Here is a 22,771-nt window from a genome sequence, read left to right as displayed (position 1 = left end):
GCAACCGAATAATGTGATTTTTGACCAAAAATTCAGTTACAAGTCGCGAACGATGTGATGGTGCATTATCGTCCAAAAGAGTCCAACTGCCGATTTCGCGATATTCGGGCCGAATACGACGAATTCTTGCCAGCAAACGCTTCATGACGCCCAAGTAAAACTCTTCAGTGACTGTCTGGCCGGGCTGAACAAATTCTTTGTGGATAATTCCTTTTGAATCGTAAAAACAAATCAGCATCACCTTAACTTTTGACTTCACCAAGCGACTTTTTTTGGGTGTTCCTTCATCCGGCGCTGTCCATTCAGCACTTTGCCGCTTTGTTTCGGGCTCATATTCAAAACACCACGTCTCATCACCAGTTACAATCGATTTCAAGAAGTTTCGATCCTGCCGAGCACTTTTAACGATGTCTTTGCAATGCGCAATTCGATCAACTTTTTGGTCTTCGGTGAGTTTGTGTGGTACAAACCGCGAATTAACCTTCTTAAGGCCCAAAACTTCGGTCAAAATGCGGTTTGCGGTTGTTTGAGGAATGCCTAATTCCATTTCAATAACTTTCACCGACGATTTTTTGTTATGTTTGATGAATTCACGCACTTTTTCGATGTTTTCTTTCGATAATCCGGTTCTGGGACGGCCTGATCTTTCGTCATCATCCAGCGTCTCTCTACCCGATTTGAATCGCCTGAACCACTCGTAAACTTGCGTACGGGATAGACACTCATCACCATATGCATTTTGTAGCATTTGGTGCGTTTCACTAAAAGTTTTACCCAGTTTAACACAAAACTCAATTGCAGCTCGTTGTTTGAAACTCATTTTCCGACCGATGTACATAACACACTGACAGTTGAAACGCAATAACTTTCTTTCCCGTGCATCCAAAAGTCATGACATTTATACCAGTTGTCAATGAGGGACTACGCCATCTACCGGTAAAATATTACAACAGATGGCACTAGTGGTACTATTTGTTTTCAAAAGTTCGGTTTCTTTTGGAATGGAGGGTGTATTAGGCCCCAGAGAAAACAAGTGTGTTGTGGTTCCTATGACTAAATCTTGCTCCTAATACATGTAATTAATTCACGCCATTCTGCTCGCGGGGCCCTCAGTGCTTGAGCCCCCCCCCCCCCCCCGCCAAGTAGCTATGGTACCGTTTAGATGACTCTGCTACTCTCGGTTGTCAAGTACAACATAATGCAATACAGCTCTTAATACCTTTAAAAATTTCTTATCCTACTATATCCTTACATTGATTTTACTACTTAGACTACTGTACATATTAGCAACTGGTCACCCCACATCATTGTTACAAATTATGTTATCTTAATGAAGAATTGTATTATATAGCGCTTTATTATTTTTATTACTATTATATTTCTAAAGAAAAATGCTTTCGTGGTCACCGCGGTGGTGTGGAGCCATCACACCAGGAACCCATCACATCAGAGGTGGGCTCTCTATCATTGAGCTACCATGGCCCTTTCGCGTAGGTCTAGTTAAATATATGTTAGAGTTTTTATGTGCAGTTGTTTTCGTTTTTAGAAGGAGCGAAAGAAATGCACGATTGTTAAAGAAAACCTTCAAGATTGAAGCTTGCAAATTTAGTGTACAATAACTTCGAATGGAAATAGAAAATATAAGCTTTTTGATTATGAACCCCAGAGGATAGAATAGAGGCTTCCTACAACAGTGGCTAATGACGTCATTGGGAAGGTTTTGGGTTGATATAATAATGTCATGACATTTCACGTTGCTGTCCTCTTCAGTTTTGAATTCCTTTCTCTGGAGAAAATGGCAATATGAAAATGTCAGGTGAAGCTTCAGAGCGACAATAAATTGATGGTTCTAGTATTCGCCCCAGTATTTTATAATTAGCATGAAACTGCTTCTAAGAACTCTGAATGTTAAACACTGATTTGTCTTATATTCCTGGAAGCCTCCGAGCCAAAAATTTGTCAGGTAGTAAATAACTGCTCTGCTTAACGTGTGGTAAAATTATCTATCGTGATTAATCAATAAAGTAATAAATAAATAAATAAAAACATACTTCAACTTGATCCGTAATTGAAAACGTGTCTGGAGCTGTCTTCTTATGTTGGGACGTATAATGTTTACTGTACAGATACATGTAAATATATATAAATTATGTTTCGCATTTTTTTTTTTTTTTTTTTTTTTTTTTGGCATTTGTAGCTATGCGACATCGAAATGTAGCATGTATTTTTCTTCATTGGTTGTGAGCAGGGGCGTCATTTAGGGAGGGCAGGAGGGGGCAATTGCCCCCTCCCAAGAGTGAGGAATGCATATACTTTAATCGATTGCCTACTAATAAACTAGTACAAAACGTGAAATTCTTATGTCGGTGGTTCTCTTCCCCCCCCCCCCAAGCAAAGTCCGAAATGACGCCCCTGGTTGTGAGGTCCTATATACAAAGGCTGATATGCTTTTTGGAGGTGAAATGAAAATGGTACGATACGACTTATGCACAGCGTAACGTGAAAGTTGCAGTACTAAGGCGGTAGTGATGATATGCTTTGCTAGGAAAATAATTGTTGTGCAAACTCCTATGGCGCCGAAGCGGGTCAGTTCCGGAAATGCTACATTGTAGCACTTTCCGATGCATACCTCAGTTATTCCAGCGTAATGAATGAGCGGCACAAATACGATTTTGCTGTTAAACACTTCACTGTAAATGCTGTAATGCAACCTTATGCAGCGCGACCGCCTTCAAACTGTGTATTACCGACTAAGCCACGTCTGAATCGGACCTCAGTGAAGATTGAATCTGTCACCATCAGTTATGCGGAATTACGATAATGCGGGCATCGAAGAGTCCACCGACACAGCATATTATGACCAGCCACTTCCGTGTCCCCAGCCTTCTCCATATTTCATAAAAAGTAGTGTTTCAAGGTGTTCCAAAAGACGAATGTTCATGCGGTAAAACGCAGCCATGGTATGCAACACGATTTACAAGAAAGAAAAAAAAAAGTACGACTACCACTTGGTGATGGAATTTCATAGTCACCGTAAATGAGGCGTGAGTGGACATACAGCATACTGAAGTCAGTGTTCGTAGGTTTCCTTAAGAAAATTTCCTTCAACAGACACAAAATTTTCCCTTTTCTTATCAAATTTTACGTAGGCCTAGTTTATTGAATGTCAAATTCTTTTGACAGAAGTTGTGTGATAAGATTAATTTAGCTATATTAAAGGAAATGCCAACCACATTTGTTGTATTCATTTGCTTTTTACTTCTATTATTTTTATTCTTTTCTTCACTTTTTTTCAATACAAAAATACTCACAAATACAGCCAGCCAACAATGGGTGAAAATTATGACGAACACTGACTGATGTTCAATGCAATTTCGTTCGTTAGTCACCAATGTTATTCACGTGGTATCATGGCTGTATTCTATTCTATTCTATTCATCTCCCTCGCGGGAGATTTTATAATTAAAAGTCACAGCACTAAGGCCAAGTTGACTGCTTCACTAGAATTGTTTTAAATATTTTTGTTGTTATTATAATTGTAAAAGATGGCCCGTTCCAAAATGGACGAATTGGCCTGTTTCAAATAGTTATGTTTCCACACTAGTTTGTGAAGTAAAAAGGAAGGCAGAAGCGTAGAACATACAAAAAAATATGTAAATCACTATAAAAATTGTAATGCACTAAATTATGTCCAAAATTGAAATTGTTGTTAAAATTGAAATTGCAATAATTGAAGAGCATGACGCTCCATTGTGTAGAACATTCTACGCCATCTTGCCAACCCATCATGGCTGTAGCTGGATTTTGTTACAGGGCAAAACCAGAGCTACGTCGCGTTGTCAACAATGCACGTCCAGTACAATACATTGTTACACGTATGTAATCTTATTGATTAAAATAAAACTGATTTTTTAAATTTTATAATTATATTTATGTCAGTTAATGTAGTTTTATATATAGTTACGATTTTAAATATAAAGCATTGTAAAAGCACTTTCTTAGTATTCAAAGAAAATTTCTGTTTGTATACGAATGTAAAAGCAAAATGAAATTTACCTATTTTAGAAAGGTCAGCCAGCCAGAATTAGATGTGTATATGTGCAGTTTGGAAAGATACGCCGCTGGACGTACAGTATATAACGGATCAACTTTTCCTAACGGCGCGTTTCAGTTTTAGCTACGACGTTAAGACGCTAAAACTCTGTTTGAATTTAGCTCTTAGATTTGATCAACGATGTTACGCTGCATCTCAGTTTAGGTGACTAGACATAATTTTACTTACTGCTGCAACATAGTATTTAATTTACTAGCTATTCTATAGGGATAGGAATAGAGAATATCAAGTTAAAATATCTAAAATACATTTTATTTGCAGCAATATGTACATATAGAATATTATCAAACTAGTGTGTTTATCTCCCACTTAATTAACAGGTTTAACTTCTCTTTAATTGTAACAATGTAAATAATAACTAGCTGAACCTGCGCTTTCACAGCGCATCATTCACATATGAGCATGAATCTCCTTGTCATTCCTCACAACATCTGTACATGGCCTTTTACAGACACAAGTGAAAGATGTCTTGATAAAAATCGGCAAGGCTATCATAAAGGGGAAGTTTTTCGATTATTTTTTCAATATCTCGCACCGTTTGCAAGATTTGAGCCTACTTCCGGTCGGAGTTTCTAATTCATGTATGATCAAGGTTTTCTTCTTTTTGTATGCAGTATGTAATAAGCAAATACATTACACACACAATTAATTATAATATATGGTGTTCATTGCGCAAAACCCTCTAAACACTAAGGGCCTTATGCATTGTCGTTTCGATGCGTGATTAGTGGCATGCTAAAGAGTTCGACTAACATATGTTCCCTGCAGTAGCCATGTTTTTAGTATGACGCTAATCATATCGTCAAAACGATTCTGCATAAGGCGGTAAAGATTCATTTTAGACTGTAGAAATGGTTATCCTTCGTTTTTTTTATCATCATTTCAGCATGAAACAAACGTCTGAGAGATATACAACTCCTGTATACAGCTATGTTGTGTTGGAATGTGTAACTCGTAGGATATGCTTTTGTAAAATTGCAACACTTCCAGTGTACCTCTGAAAATGTAATAACGTTTATGTTTCTTAAATATTCTGTTAGAACTGGACAATCTACACAAAATTTCGTAAGTGTTCGTGAAATCTTGATAAACATACATTTATGGATTATCACGTTTCACTCCCGTATATTATTCGTATTATATTCAGACCTAAGTTCCCCATTTACTCAGAGATTATACTACAAAAGCAATTTTTTTATAAGTATATCAATGTTTTTTGTGATTATTTTAGTTTGTTATTATTGTTATGCAGTTGCAATCAAAGAAAAATTCTAAATATTGTTTCGTTTTAATAATGTTTACTATTGATAAAATACATCGAAATGCCGTTTTTTTTTTTTGTTGTTGTTGTTGAGGGGTGGTCATACAAACCATATATAAATGGGTCAGAGCCAAAGTGGACTCTCATAATTCGGATCATTATTCACTTTTCTTGCTAATATGAAAATTAAGTCGTTTTTTCTTTAACTTGGACTAATAAAAGTCGTAGTGAACTAACTTGGACTAAATTAGTTCTTTTGTACTCTGCAGTATTTTGAAATTGTCCATATGTAATTCTGTATAATGGTTTCACTTCTGCAACTGTTTATCTTTTTGTCCTTCTGAAGTGACTCTAGACAATTATATTAACAAGTATGTAAAGATCAGTACACCGCATTTTTATCAGGGGTCTTTCGTGAGTGGGTCGACAGACGTATCACATTTGTGGTTAATTAGTCCCAGTTTCGAGTTCAAATGGAGAACAATTTCTCTCGGATGTAAGCCGAGAAGCAGTTTGGATTCCGTTTTAAGCTTATGTGACCCCTCCAGCATAACCTGGTTGTTGCATAATAATACCGAGGCGAAACAGACTTATTTCTGTCCATATGTGATGTAAATATATAAAGCAAATTATTTAAACAAAAAAGTTTTTTTTTTTCAATAAAAACCATGGTTTTTGCTAACCCTGGAGATCAGCATATAAACTTTTCTTTGGAGACAAATATATAAACCTAGCATTTTAATATATAGATTAGCAATTTTACGTTACTTTAATATTGACACTCAGATTTTTAACCCCTTCAGTGCGTAATTTTCAGATGCGAACCGCTGTAAAAAGTGTAGTTTTTTTTTTTTTTTTTTTTGAGAACTTGGGATGTTGATTCTAAATCTGTTTCAAAATCACTTACATCAGAATCACTAATTAATAACTCTTCCCCGATGTCAGTATCGTTGAAATATCGTTTTGAACCCATTACTGTGCTGTCTGCTCTCAAACAAAACAAAGAATGAAAACTGTATTTGACGAAGCCCAAACTCTATTTTAATTTCTTTCTTTTTCCTCTTCTTTTAATTAAGCAACAATTGAAACCAGCTAAGCGCAAACTCGCTAAATATTGTCAGGATAACATTACTCATACTATGGGCAAGTATATTCGCCATACGCAATACAAAATAGCCAAAGCAAAATGAAAGAGTATATATACGCCATCCGCAGAGCAGGTGCGTTTTGAAGATACGAATTAATTCGCCACCCACACTGAAGGAGTTAAAGAAATCGTTATCCAGTTTAGTGATTTTTTAACTTGGTTGACTTGTTTACTGTACTACCTATCATTCAGTTTGGTCAGTGTTTATTTTATTCATTCATGATTTCTCTTTAATGTCGTACTTTTAAATAAAAACAATTAGGTATGTTAATTCATTTATTAACATGCTCTGTACATACATTTTTCATTGGGTGCTGCATCAATTCTTAAATTAAAAATCTATCATGCACATCATTATTTAATATATAATGCACAACTCTCCAGTACGCGACAGTATGGAGCATACACCAAATGGTAGAACTTCATCACGGTAAGGCGTTCAGTCAGACAGCAAGATCATCATTGGCGTTCTACAGACAGATGGAAGCTAGGACTGGAATTCATTCAATTCCCTTCACCGATATCTCAGTAAAGAGTCCTGATGTTTGCTTAATGGACCACGGTACCTTTGGGGTTGTGAAACGCTGCCTTTTTTCTATTAAGGTGTATAGTTTCCTGCTTCTGGAAAAGGTGTAGGATGTTTCGGTGTAAGAACATTTGCCTGTAAAGGACGTTTCCGTGCAAGGACACTTTAGTGTATACAGTATTTGTTGGGGATTAATTTCGACGTACTTACATGATGTGTGTGTGTGTATTCAGAAATCTGATAGAAAGCAGTTTTCGAGTACGAGAAAATGGAAAATTTTTATATAATCGTCTGCGGATATTTTGCGGGGGGTTTATTATGTATTTAAAAACGGCTATCGAATTCTCAGATTATGTTAATCTTGTAATTGCATTTTAAAGTAAGTACACAAAGAGAGTAATAATGGTAGTAATATGAAGAGAGGATTAATCATTGCTCATAATGAATAATCATGAAATGAAGGAAAAGAGAATTAGTTCACACTGAATATATAAAATAAAACTTGAAATCATAAAAGGAAAAAGTTATTTGAATTTTTTGGTCTGACAATCGAAGTGTCATCGTGAAGTTACTGTCCCATAGTGTAAACTAACATTGTTAGCCGTATTGAGGCAATTACTGAATGATATGATAATACAATTCGTTCATGATAGAATGAAATGTATGTGTGATAATATTTTCGATTTATGACAGAATTATGTCTGTACAAGAAAATGTATGAATAATAATAATGGAATGTAGTTTAAAACTAATTTAATTTGCAAAAGTGTTCGTACCTAACACATACAATTTGTACGTCATTTATAAGTATATATAGTAAAATATAAAATACCTAGCGTCAATAAATATTTCACGACGTTCCTAAGAAACACACTATAAACTGAATAGTATCTTATAGCAGTTCACTTTAATATTCAAAGACAATACAATTCTGCTACTAATTATTCTTTGCGTAGTAAACTTATATACATTACTAGCTGAGCCTGCGCTATTTATATAGCACACAGTTCTAATATGAGCGTGAAACTCTCTTCCGCTTCCCACTATATCTGTGCAAGTTTCTTTACGAACACAAGTAAAGAACAGGAAGACTCTCAAAGGGAGTGGATTGCTATGGACAAACATAAAAATGTAATATTTTAATATATAGAACGTTGGGGTGAGCTTGTGGTAAAGTTGGATAAGTAATAGATGATACCAAATGCAAATGTTTTTCCTTATAATTCCATATCTCGAGTACTCCTCATTATGGGTCCACAAACCTTCGAAGTTGCTAGCTTACAATAGGTTTTGTCATTCACATTAAAGCAATGTTCCTGAAATGTCAATCAACCCGCTATACAGGGCTCCTGTACTGGTTGCCTTTCACAAGGGTATCAATCTTAATGTCCAGGTGCCAATATTAAACTAGTAGGGTCAAAACGACACCTAAAATGTGGAATAGAAAAATAAATACGTTTCTTGAAAATTTGAATGAGAATTGACAAATCTACACAAAATTTGGAATCGACTAGCGAAAACGATACGTTTGTAGTACTTGTGGTTTTCGAGATTCAATTGTCGAAAGAATTAGCTACAACATAAAAAAATTTCTTGGCCACAAACACAAATCTAGCATTTTAATATATAGATTTCTGCCATGTATTCAGCGTCAACAATTAAATCTATTGCACGACATTCTTGAGACAAACACTAAAAACTGAATACCTCATAGTTATTCTGTTGAGGAAAATCCAAACATTTTCAGTTTCTATACAATCACCAAATTTAGAGATTAAAATTGTATCCAACTCTCTTTAAGAATTAGTCCACGTAGAATACGTATGGCAGCATTTATTTATTTTATTTATTAATTTAGCTTTATTTTTTCATGAATTGATTTCTTCTTAGTGAATAACTTTCGTTAGGAAAAACTGACGTTCAGTGTAAAGATTGGAGTTTTCACATCGAACCAGCGTCACACTTAAACGTTTTTACACGGTCTTACATCGGAACAGCCTGTACCAAACGTCGTACACCGAAACAGCCATATCCCCCTCTAGAAGAGGTCACAACAGATTGGAATAAAATACCTTTTTTCACCTACAAAGTAATGCTGTTAAAATTATTCGAATATTTATTAATGTTTAATTATTGAAATATTTGTTCTACTGTTATTCGAATATCCGACTATTCGTTTTCAATACTCGATTAGTTATACATTATCTTAATAGTTATTCGAACACCGAATATTCGACGGATCTAATATTCCAGTGAATTATTCGAATTTTAAGAGTACTACTGCAAAGACGACTTCTCCTGGAGCTGCCTGGTATCTAATCGTTAGAAGTGCTTGTCGTCACTAGAGTACAACGAGTGGAAGGACGAACTGTCATTGCGAATGAGTACTTCGAAGTCGTCTATATGAAAGTCTGTTTGCCTTTTAAAGACGAAAGATTAACTGCAGTTTTATTAATTTTGACCAACAACTTTTATATTGGACAATACTCAAATGAATCCACTTGGAAAACGTGTCATGAATTTAGATGTTTATACGACTCTGATTTAAATGTTACTAGATGTAGAATACTACAAGTATACATCTGTTCAAAAGATGGTTCATACAATATATTGTAATCATTATTTCATTCTCCTGCTCTTAGACATTAGTTGTATATGGAACAATTTTGACAAGGAATGAACTTGTCAAATCAAAACTTATGCAGATTTTATTATTTCTAAATAGCGATGAGCGCAAGAGTCTTGGTCTTGCAGTTTTTGGAAGAGTCTTGTATGCAAAACCAAGACCAGGAATCCCGATGCAAGACCAAGACCAGGAATCCCGATGCAAGACCAAGACCATACCTGCAAGACCGAGACCAAGACCAAGACTCTTGCGCAAGAGTCTTTCATAAGTACCGGTACTACTTAAATGCTTTTATACAATGGAAAAAGGAAGGGGACAAATATTACATCTTTCACTTGAATTTTTTGGCTTCAGTAAAAATGCCGATGGAGTGAATGTGTTCCCAGTAGTTCATGCAATCCGTGTGAGTCGACCTGCCCCGGTAGCATATAGCAATAAGTACCAAGTATGTCTTTTTTTCAGTATGTCGTTTTCTAAATAGGTTGTTCGTGATTTCTGTAGTTATTACTCGTTTTCAAGCCACACAGGTGTCATTATAATCAAAGTTTGTTGCACACAAAGAAATGTGTCATTGGTGCTGGATTAAGACGCATTCCTGCATTTTAAAACAATGATGATTACTTATCGGGAAATCAGACACTATTCTACAGGTGTGTTATCTGGAGTAAAGTTAATCTTTTAACCTTCGAGCTGGTCAAGTTTGTCGATTCGTCCTGGGGTAAATATAGCAAAAGAGGGATTTGTTTTTCACCCTTAAATTGCTTTGCCTCAAGTAGTCTGCTGATAAAACACCACAAACGTCCAGCAAGAAGAAATTTGTAAAATAAAAACCGCAAGTGGCGAGCTCAAAAAGTAAATTTCATGCTTACTTCGAAGTTGTTGCAGGAAGTGGGGAGCATCCCTACGTGTTATGCAGACTATACAAAAAAATCGAAGAATAAAGTGGTAATACAAATGAAAAACACTTCAAAACTTAAAAAAAAAAAAAAAAAAAAAGTGCATAAGAACGCAGCGCATGAACTATTTCCATTAAAGCAGCAGCAAACTCGAGATATTACAGATTTCTTTACTTAAATCAGGTTTGATTATTATCAATATTATTTTAATTTTTCTCTCTTTTTTGACCAATATTGCTAAACTTATCATCATCATAGGTATTCTACGATTATTGGCAGGTCACTTACTCCAACTGAGAAGCTTCGATGTACGGTGGTCCTAGTCTTTTCGTCTTGACGTAGCAATTTTCTGTTTTAATACTTTCCTTTAACTACAGTCTCCTTCGCCTCTCACTCTCTTTCCTTTCACCATACCCTCTAGAACGTCCCTCATAATATAGTTCCTCCTCAGCCAATGTCCCAACCAGTTCCTCTTCCACTGCAACTATTTCTAGCACCTTCTCATTCGTTTTCCGTTCAACCCAGCTAATTCTCTCCTTTTTTTTTTCCTCCATGCCCACGTTTCGAAAGCCTCCATTCTTTTTCATCGGTTTTTCGTAATGACCATTTTTGTGCCCCATAGCGTATATATTGGTATCAGTAAAACAATATCTTGATATTTATTTTGATTGAACAATACAAAGAGTAGCTAATCGTGGTTGAAAAGAAAAAATCTATCTCCTTTAGTGCTAGGCTAGTCGACAAAGCGTTACCCCCGACAGCGAACGCGGCCTAAGTGGCTACACGGTAATTTTAGTTTCACCAAAGTTGTAAATCATACTATGAACCAGTCAGGGTTTCCAGGTCTTTTCATTTCCCGCGCGAGAAGTGGTAGACCTGGATTCGATTCTAGGCAGGAGGTTACGTGGTTAGGGTCCCACGTTGAGCTGTAGTTCACGTCTGATGTAGCCTCGCTGATATAGTCGAAAGAGACGGAGCAAGAGGCATTTTATTTTAAAGATATCCTCTGTATCGAAAACAAATATTAGACCCCAATCAATAAATTCCAGCATTTACACTACTTTATACTTTACTAGCTATGCACGTGTCTTTGGAGAATGGGGTTCCGGATTCGAATCCTGTGGGAGATCATTGAAAAGTTTCAGCGCATAAAGGTAGTTTAGATTCCACCTTAAACTGTAGGTTCACATCTTGTATAGCTTCGGTGCTGAAAGGACCGCTAAATTCCAAGCCACCAAGTATAAAATTTACATCATTATATATTTAACCAATTCTCTGGTTTAATCTTTTAATTTTTTTCCTCTCATGATTTTGGCTTCTTCTGAAATTCCTACTCTCTACCAATTTTAGCACCTTATTTTCAGTTTCAGAACAAAGTTGATAAAACACGAGCAGTTACAGTTAAAATAAATAAATAAAATAAAATAAACATATCTTTCCCAGGAATATTTCTAAGCTGCATGGAAAGAAATGTCTGGAAACTGAAACATTATGTGTTTGTTTTACAAAACTAAATTTCGAAATAATTTGGCAACGTAGTTTTTCGGTCATTTCAAGGACCAGAAAGAGAATAAGATGTATTGAATTCCAATTTAAAATTATGGTCTTTGCTGTTTAAAACATTTTTCGATATACCTAAGTACCAAACTATTAGAGGTGGCATTTTCCGCCTTTCTCTTGTGCACACATCTATGGCTTAGACCATCTAAGGGAAATTGTTCCATCATCTAACATATCCACCCCATAAAATGCCGCATAGCCGGCCCTGGCCCTTTCGGGCTGTTGCGCCTTAAGGTTTGGTATATATTAGGTATATTGGAAGTTGGCACAACTGTAACAAAGTATTATTATTATTATTATTATTATTATTATTATTATTATTATTATTATTATTATTATTATTCATAGTGAACATACAATTTGGCTCGATGTAGCTCTACTTAACAGTATTAAATGAAATCATAAAATAACAATATTCTTACCTTCTTCATTCTGAGAATTCCGTTCCATTCCCTCTCAGTCTGGAACAAATATCGCAGCCACTTCTCTCCACATTTTTAAGTCACGATTCATGTAGTTCGGATCTCTTAAATCATATAGGCATGGCCTATTTTGTATTTCGATTATAAACGCCTCTGTGTTAAACACACTAACCATGACTGCATATGTACACAGGACACGTTTTCAAACACAACTGAAAATTTCTCTTTGTGGTTACACTTGTGGTTATCTGTTTGGGGGTGGAGTTCGAGCTTCGGAGATAGGGGCTCAAATTCAAGTTATTTCGTTGTTTCATCTTTTACCTAAAGCCAAATATTTTGCTTATAGATTACCATGGCACCAGCTAAGTGTCAACCAAGTGTATCACGAGAAATCACTCTATTGTGTTACATAGATTTTTCTGTGATTAGCTAATTTTTCGGAATTTCCTTCTATTTTTGTGAATTTTCTTTTGTTATACACACACATACTTTATAATAGCAGAGTTCCAATCTCTGCACAAAGCGTCTTCCAAGCAGCTGTTTCTTGTTACAATCCCCTTGCCTGGCAACACGTCTTTCCTTTCTGTCCTTCCTTTTGAAATCTTTTAAACAGCAGGCGGTCTATTGTTCCGACCTGCACCAAATACGCTCGAGCCGGCGTTTTCTTAGCGATTTTATTGCTTTCGCGTTCATGTTTAGCCGCTCAGATTTAAATACATGGTCAGCGTATTTCAAGCACACACATGAGCAATAAATACGCTTCGCGATCGCTTCAAATAGCCGCCCACTTAGAGTGTAAACATAAATTTTCAGTTCATGATATTTCAGTAATCTGTGCCGTCTTGATTTTCTTTCATGCGTCTCAGTGGTAGCCTTCCCAGTTTGGGAACTAGTGGAGTATTAGATCTGTTAAAAATATAAAAAGATTACGAAACATTGTGATTTATCTTATAAGCAGGGGTAAAACTGAGGGGGAACGCAGGGGACGCCATCCTCCATCTTGTAAAAGTATGTACGGCATCCCCCCCAGTTTCTAAAAAAATACAATGGGCAAAGATAGGCAGGGGGAACGGTGTGGCGTCATGCTGCTACCTACCGTCCCCCCATTTTTTCAGATCCACTTTTACCTCTGCTTATAAATAGTGAAGCGTGGGCACCCGTTAAAAGAAATAAAGGCCACCGCCTATGTTGTACACTATCATCATACTTACACGAAGGTAAACTATATTACATTTAGAAACATTCATTGTTTTTCCATTACTATTGGCCCATTGTAGAATTTATTATTCCTTATATCCAAAGTAAAATTTACCTATGAAAAGCATAAAATTTCTTAAAAGCAAAACTTGCAAGACTCTTGCAAGCAAGACCAAGACCACCGCGGTCTTGGTCTTGGTCTTGCATTTGCTCATCACTATTTCTAAACATTAATAATCTAATTTAATAAAAATAAAATGAAGCGTTTGTCTGAGTGTCTATCTGTCTGTGTGCGGTCTGGGGACCAGACGAGTGGACCGAGAGTTACCAAGTTTTGGGTCATGGGTACTTGGTCCAGGTCTGACCATGACGAAGCGTTTATTATTATTATTATTTTTTAAATTTCGATCCAGGGGGTCTCGGAGGCTCGTTTACCGGGACACGTAAAAGTAGTAGAAAATGGCCGATTATAGTGGCGAATTCATAGTTTTCGCGGTCGCTGAGATCAATGGTGAAACTCCGATCGCATTAACTTCCAAATTCACCCCATTCGACTGCGGGCCAGGAATCACCGGGGTGGTGGGGGAGGTACCGAGACATGTAAAAATAATCCAAAATGACCGATATTATTATGAAATTCATAGTTTTTGCGGTCGCTTGTGTCGCGATCAATGGTGACACTTCATTAGCGATGATTTTCAAATTCAACTACCATTGTATGCGGGCCGGTGTCCCCGGGGTTGGAGTTACCAGGGCGTAAAAATAATCCAAAATGACCGATATTAGTGTCAAATCCATAGTTTTCGCGGTCGCTGAGATGAACGGTGATACTCCAACAGGCTTTGACTACCAAATACAGTCCCCATGCGAAGAATGGGTATTTCAGCTAGTTATAAAATAAGAAGAGGGGACGAAAAATTCAAATTGTATGGTATAGTTTTGTGTACATTGGGGAAGAGGAGAGGGAACGGTGCGTAGCGCTTTCGTAACCTACCAGAAAGTATTCATTCAAGTGAGTTATAATTAGGCCTACATTTATTTAACCTGCTCCGTTGTCTAATGGCAAGTATGTGTGCTCTTGGTACACAAGATCCTGGATTCGATTCTTGGTGGGAGAGTATCAGACACTCTACAGTGTTTTACGTCTCATTTTAAACTATAGGTTTCGTTATATTCCTTGCTGCTTATAAAGGTTGCCATTGAGCCATACCCTTTTCCGAGTTTGCGTATGTACTTGTACAGATTCCTTGCAATTGCTTGGCAATATAATTTGTGTTTTCTTTTATTTACACAGTGTAAGTCGCTTCTCATTTATTATTCTTGTATCATTCAGTGTGTAAGTACTCGGATTTTGAAGCCGCTTTCAGACTCTTCCGTTCCCATTGGTCATTCATGTGTTTGTAGTATCATATTTATATTATTTCGACGTTACGTAATTTTTCTAATTCAGATCCATATTTAATTAATTTCCTATTTCATATCATTAAATAGTAAATTTGGTTGTGAACTACTTCCTAACATAAAGTTTATTATGAATAATCCTTCGCCATTAAATTCATTAACGTTGTGTCATATAAATGTTTTATATTAATGTGATTTAACGAGATGACCCCCATCATTTTGTGAAAACTTTGTACACTAATTCATTGGCAGTTTTTGGTAGGTGTTAATCTTAGATATTTATGACAAATTTTTATGTATTAATCAAGCATGTTGTAAGATAAAGGATCTGCCTATACAACAAAATCGTTAAGCCATACGTCACCGTTTCGTCACCCCCATTCTGCTCGCTCCGCCCGATAAGATCGCAATGTTTTGAGCCAGCATTTATAGCGGAAACGAGAGTAGCCAATCAGGCGTGCCGATATTCGGTTGTTTATTGGCTTCATTGAATCAATAGGGCGAAGATACATATGGACAGATCCTCTATTTTATAACATCCTTGGTGTTAATAGTACCAAGCCAGGAACTATGGGTAGGTTTTTAAAAGGAGACTTGAACAAAGATTTTGTATATATCTATTCTATCTTATACTTAGCATAGGCAGGATGTTTTAATACTAGAGTAAGGAACTGATAGGTCAAAAAAAGAATACCGACTATTTTCAATATTATTCTACAGTCTGAGATGATAGAGCAGATTTTATGTGTAATTATATAAAATGTACTATTTTTTATTGATGATGACCACATTGAGTTGTCAGTTTGAAATGAAGAGCATGAATGAAAGTGTCAGGGAGCATTCAAAGAAACATTTTATTGATAGACATGTAGTTATCTGTGAATACGTGTAGCATGATGATCTTGTTAACGAACATTACCTTATTTTCTCTTTCAGGATTCAATCATATTCAACCGCATACTTGGTAAGTTACAACAAGATGGTAAGTTAATATAACTATATTTTGGTATTTGTAGACCTAGCAAATATCTTCGTATCAAGTTTTACAATTAATTGATCATTCAGTTACAATTTGTATGGTGTATGGATGATTTGTATGTTGCAAGATGTAGTAGGAAATTATTTCGATCTATTTTTTCAGATTTCTTATAGGTTACTGGAGGCCGTTCCGCAATTCAAGATCGAACTCAGGACCATATACGCTGAAGTTCGACAGATAATTGTGTTACTATATTTTCACAAGAGCTCCTTTGTGGCTATATGATTAGGGTTTTTTCCTGGGGGGCGGGAGATCTGGATTCAGTTTCCAGTGGAGCTCATGTTCGGATCTCATGTTAAACTGTAGACCTCAAATAATTTCGATGCTGGAAAAGACACTAAACTCCAATCCAAAAAAACAACCTACAGTATTTTTACAGCTTCTGAAATCTGGTACTGGTTATATATATATATATATATATATATATATATATATATATATATATATATATATATATATATATATATATATATATATATATATATATATATATGAGTAATGTAAATTAATTACAGTGCGTTTGCTTGTTGTGTTCATTCAATAGTCAAGCGTTCCTCAAAGTATAGTATCCGAGATCTTCTTGTGTGATTCCTTTAGATTGAACATTAGTCCAAAAAATAGAAAAAATAAATAAAATGCAAGTCCAAATTAGTCCAAAATAAAATCCAATTTTAATATTTCTGCAAGGCCTGATGTTGGAGTGAATCGCATGAAGTCTCTATTAGTTGAACTATTTGAAAATAATTGGTTAGATGGCAGTATAACAGAGTTGTAAGGCAGTTCAGAGAGTTTTGTTCGAATCCAAATTGTAAAGAATTATGGGTCATTATTCAAGAACTGTCACTGTTTGGATGACTTTTGGCTAAAGAATTTGGATACTTCAGAGTAAAATGATTTAAGAGATATTGTTAAAATGTCTTAATTTTCTCTTATGAAAACTCAAATGTAGAAAGAGGATTTTCAATCAATGTACAATGTGCAGCAGGTAATTGAAAAGGACAAATTTTAATATTACTGAAACTTGTGTATGATTCAAGAACTTCTTCTGGTGACCTCGAAAATCTGTCCATAAGGAAATTCATGATTCATTATGCACGAAATGGTCATCTCGTTTTGCAAAAACAATAAATCAATGACGAGAGGAAAAAGAATGGAAGACAAGAAAATGAAGATCACTCTGAACTATCTTGTAGGTAAAGACACTAAAATAATGGAAGATATGCTCAATATTGATAAGTAAATAAATCATTTGGAGAAGTGAAATGAATTACATAATACTATTGATTCTTTTTCTAATGATGTGCCGCAGCCAGTTTTCTACATAAAACTCCACCCTTTTTCGATGAGTGTCTCACTGTGACCTGTGACGAAACTTCCATCGTGTGACTCAAGTTACAGATTAAAGTTTCAGAGATGTTTAATTTCTTGCTTTGTGCAGGAATCTTCATCTGATAAGTGTTCTGTAATTTCATAATAGAATATTTTGTATTTGTTTTCATATTATCAATTTTTGCTAGTTGATTAGGGGAAAATGTATTTCTTATGTATCATCGTTATCTTTTCTTGATCTTGTTTTTTCCATCAACATAGGAAGCCTGTATGGCCAATTACATATCAGGGAAATTTTTTAAAAAAATCTGGAAAACCACAAAAAAGAAGGAATTCTTTTCCATAATTTTTGTTGCCACCATGTATTTATTTAGTACATCTTGAAATATTGGTGCTTTAACGTGACGCCGAACTTCAAAACAAACAACAGCCTTTTGAGGCTGAAGGTGAAAAGAAGTTGATGCATGCTTTTACGAGTTAATAGGTAAGCTGACAGTACAAATAATGTTATTTAATCAAATATTTTTCTTCGTACTTTTTAAAAGGAGAACGAAGTATTCCTTTTGCATGTCATTTTTTAATAATACCCGTCATTGTTTTTTGTGCTGTGGATTCTTTTATGCCGGCATCATCTTTCTCCACCCAGACACTATGACGAATGAAATAGGGTGTGCTAAGGGAATCTTCTAGTGGGTGGAGTTCCGTAAAGAACACGCAAGTCAAGATCACCCCTGCTGGCTGATCACGCTATTTTGCTTCTGAGTTACTCTGTACATCCATTTACGAGAGGAATATAGGCTATGGAAACAGAGTGATACATATATAGAGGGTTTTCGAATATAGTTCTTATACTCAATCACGTACATGACGTAATCCATTAGCATGTAGTAGTTTCTCTCTCTCCTCTCCTTTCTTTTCTTGAGCGACTGATCGAAGAAGCGTGTGACTTCATCCAGAATACAGAGAAGTGATAAAAGTATAGTGGGCGTATAGGAAACAGGAAATGTGAAGAACTTAACTTGTTTTGGTATCACTGTTCCTTCGAATATGATGTATTTAATCAAACATAATCAAATTGGCGAGCTAAAGGACGGCCTAGAGTGGTCAGGTCCTTTAAGACTATTTCTGCCCGTTCGGATTCCCATCTCCCAGACAAATTTCATGAAACTGGTAAAATTTAGAAATCACTTTACAGAAAAAGTTATATCCATACTAGCTGAACCTGCGCCCTCTACACAGCGCATTAATCACATTATGAACATGAATCTGCATGTCATTCCTCACAACATCTGTACATGTCCCTTTACAGACACAAGTGAAAGACGTCTTGATTGAAAAAAAAATCGGCAAGGCGTATCATAAAGGGGAGATTTTATCGATTATTTCTTTCTCAATATCTCGCCCGTTTACAAGATTTGAGCCTACTGCCGGTTGGAGTTTTTAATTCACGCATGACCAGTGTTTTCTTTCTTCCTGCATGCAGTATGTAATAAGCAAATACATTACATACACAATTAATTATAATGTGTTATATATGGTGTTCATTGCGCAAAACACTCCAAAAATAAAGATTCATCTTAGACTGGAGAAGTGGTTATCCTTCCTTTTTCATTATTATTTGGTCATGAAACAAACGCCTGAGACACATGCAACCCCATATACAACAATGTGTTGTTGGAATGTATAATGCATATGATATGATGCTTTAGTTTTTTTTAAATTTCAACGGTTCCAGTGTACCCTTAAAAATGCAATAAAGAAATACAGGACATGCTTTTTTTTTAAAAAAAAAATATTCAATTAGAACTGGACAATCTACGCAAAATTTCCAATCAATCAGTGAAAACGTCATCTTTCTAGAGCAGCGTTTCCCAACCGGTGTGCCGCAAATGGACCGCAGGTGTGCCGCGAGGAAATCGAAACAAAATTATTAATTCTATAGCAACCAAATTGCAAGACATAGGAAAAAATGTATATTTTTGTATTTCACATGACTAAGAATTTCTACCACGGAAAAAATTACTGTAATTGTAATATATTATTCTACATCTATTACTGTGTTGCAGACAGTATTTCGGCTCGTACACATTTCCACGGTTAGCTGCTATGTTACGCTTCAATTGAGAGTCATACTAACACCGAGAAATGGAAGCACTTGTACGGTACGCGTCAAATGAACGTTCGTAGAACACTCATTCGCAGGTGAATGACAGAACAACACTTCGTTCAACAGGTGTGTTTTGACTTCGACGCATCGCAAGCTGTATGACTGCAATAATATGCACCGGTTTTGGTTAAAACAGCACAGTTAAAAGTACAACACATTTATTTGTTCGTTCGTTATTTAGTGATCTTCGTTCTTAGTGAAAGGTTGGATACAGTATTCGAAAAAGAAAGTGTATTTTTAAAAATCTGAGTCCTGTATTTCATTGCAATTATTTTCTATTTTAAAATTAGAAAAAAAATAGCATAATGAATTTGCAAAGAGGAAAACCAGTGATCGAGCTTTCATCTCTGTGAGAAGATCAGTAATCACAGAAAAAAAATACCATGGTATTTTATATTTGCAAATAATAATAATAATATCTATGAGTGTGCCGCGAGAATTCAAGTTACACTCGAAGTGTGCCGCAAGTTAAAAAAGGTTGGGAAACGCTGTTCTAGAGCGTGTAGTTTCCGAGATCTCATCGTCGAAAGGATTGACCACAAACCTATAAACGTCCACAACATATAGTTTTAAAGAACTCGGAAGATGGAAGCACAATTCACGTGCATTGATTTTAGAAAGGCTTATTAAAATACAAAGGCTTTGAACAATAATTTTAAAACATAAATTTTATGAAAAAGATCTAGTTAACTAATTTATTTAAAGTACACATACTCAAAATGTTTGTCTTTGTTGTAATCGTGAAATCTTCCCGTAAGACATTATTCCGTAACAACAGGTTTGAATTTACGATTGACAATTTGGACAAGATGTTAGTTATTTACTGCAATGCTCATAAAATTTCGACATTGATGAATACGAGCTATTGCTGAATACCAGTATTTATTTATATTATGTTGGGCGTTTTCCCATACTTTTCCTTATTATTTTTTGTTAAATATGTTTTAATTTTTAGCAAATATTTTTTTCTTTTTTTAGCACATAAAAAATAAATATTTTACAGTTTTTTAGTACATAAAAATCCGGGCACTATTTATAACATAGTTAGCGCTTTGTATGAGGTGGAAATTTATAGTTAAGTTTATTTTCGATTCAAGTAAACTGCCTAAGAGAAAGAATAAGGGTTAAATATATTTTCAAATATCTTCCATAAGCCTATTCTTCTCATGCGATGAACAAGCATTTCAGCGAGTCTATTTGTGTTGCTGTCTGTATAAGAGTATATGTTTTAGACAGAGAGTTTATCCGCATAATCTGAATGATCCCTTCTTAATAAATATTGTGTCTAGAGGTACAAAGAAAAAAGCATACAGTTTTTATTAGTATTTCGTAAATAACACACCTAATTATTTTCAAGAACACGTGGTTAGAGAACCTGGTTTACAGACCTTCCCGGCTTTTTCTTGAAGTTCCATCTTAAGTCCTACCAAGCACACGGAAGTAGTAGCTTGACACCGAGAAGGAGTAGATACATTTGAACTTCGGCGAACAGAGATAATTAGTCGGCTGCTTATGGTTTTCTTCACTACATAATGCAGTAAACAAGCTGCATAAAACAATTGAAACAATGACTCCACAGTAGGAAGTTGAAGTCATCTGGAAATAAGTAAAGATGATCTCTACTCTTGCATAGGATGACCATACCTCGATTAATAGGAATTGTTCGATTTTATGAACAAATATTTGCCCTCATTTTATTTATTTATTATTTTTTTTACATGTGTGATCTTTATAATTTATTTTAATATAATGATGAATGTAAACTGACCAGCTACCTTTTCCGCTGGAAATACTAGAATGCCTACAGGTACACTGCCAAAATACGGAGCGTTATCAATGTTAGAAACAGGTTTATTCGTAGGAACATTGAGTGCGTTTGCCCATACATTTCATTAAACGAATAATGGTAGTGATTTTCGTAGTTACTTAGCAAACCTGACGTAATGAACGCAACCATGACTTCAAAACAAGTACGCTGTATATGGAGTAATTAACATTCGTAAATCACTTTCAATAATAATTATTGAGGTAATGACAGTGTTTTGGCACACATTTTTGCACTACTAAACACCATAATTAAGTTTTATTTTCGTAGTATTATTTTATTACAAAATTATTAATTTACTCCAAAATAACTTAGCTTTTAATTTTTGAAATCATGATCACCCTGTCCTTGGATGACTAGCTCGTTCTATGATGTCAGGCATAATTTACATGCGCTCGTTGTTTTTGACTCAGAGTCGTGGAATGAACGCGGAAGGAAGACTGCGTGGTTATATTGTTAGAAACTTTACTTTAAAAAACTGTTCTGGGAGTTTTCTGTTGTAAAATATTGAGACACTCTTTTATTATTCTTGAAGTGGTAACATGCATACGGTCAGAAATAGTTATAACACTTAAAAGTTTGGAGTACGGTAATGTAGTACAGGATGTCCGGAAAGTTGCGCAACTGTAGTAATTGGATCATCAGAACTTTTGAACCGTAAGTGCAAATGAAATCAAAGTGTCACTCAGAAAAAGCTTATCTATGTACATATGTTAAAATATAAACTAAAAGAAGATTCGACATTCATCGATAGTAATAGCAGAAACACACGAAGGTGATGTTTTTTTTTTAAAAATAAGCATGAAAAAAACACGAATTGGAGACATGTGGGATTGCTTGTGGACAAATGGGAGTATTAATGACTGGACTAGGTGGGGTGAAATAAGAACGACGTATTTACACGAAGTGCAGAACTCACGATCATAATAATTGCGTGCCGTAAAAAATACCTTTTTCCATTATTATGATGTAATATGACAACCCTTACAGTACCAGACGATGTCAATACATGTAGCTGGCCACCAGCTATCCTACGGATACACTGTTTCAAACAAACTTGAAGCTTGCTAATCACTGAGGGGAAGTAATAATCCATCTGCTTCTGGCAGTGACTTCCTCAGTGCTTTAAGAATTTGTATTTAGTCTTTTAATTTAAAATAAATAAAGATGTGTTTAAGTGTTTTTTGATGTTGCCCTTAGAAGGAAAGAACAAAGACGTGAAGAAAACAGGACGGGGTTGTAAATATTATAGTAAGATGGC

General features: G+C 35.4%; 1 protein-coding gene across 3 annotated transcripts in view; it reads left to right on the top strand.

The window, feature by feature from the left end:
- The window catches only part of ATP8B (ATPase phospholipid transporting 8B), a 568,064-nt gene that overhangs the window by 119,884 nt on the left and 425,409 nt on the right, over window positions 1–22,771 (top strand). For 2 of the 3 annotated variants that reach the window (XM_081734176.1, XM_081734178.1), the window contains exon 2: window positions 16,087–16,114. The gene's annotated coding sequence lies outside the window, so the exon portion shown is untranslated. Of the gene's footprint in view, window positions 1–16,086; window positions 16,133–22,771 lie in introns of those variants that run through there. The other variant, XM_081734179.1, reaches the window with a different exon arrangement.

The sequence above is a fragment of the Thermobia domestica genome, chromosome 12 (genome assembly GCF_964235325.1).
Source record: "Thermobia domestica chromosome 12, izTheDome1.hap1.1, whole genome shotgun sequence".
Taxonomy (NCBI): domain Eukaryota; kingdom Metazoa; phylum Arthropoda; class Insecta; order Zygentoma; family Lepismatidae; genus Thermobia; species Thermobia domestica.
The sequence above is the reverse complement of the archived record's forward strand: the minus strand, read 5'-3'. Positions and strand labels throughout refer to the sequence as shown.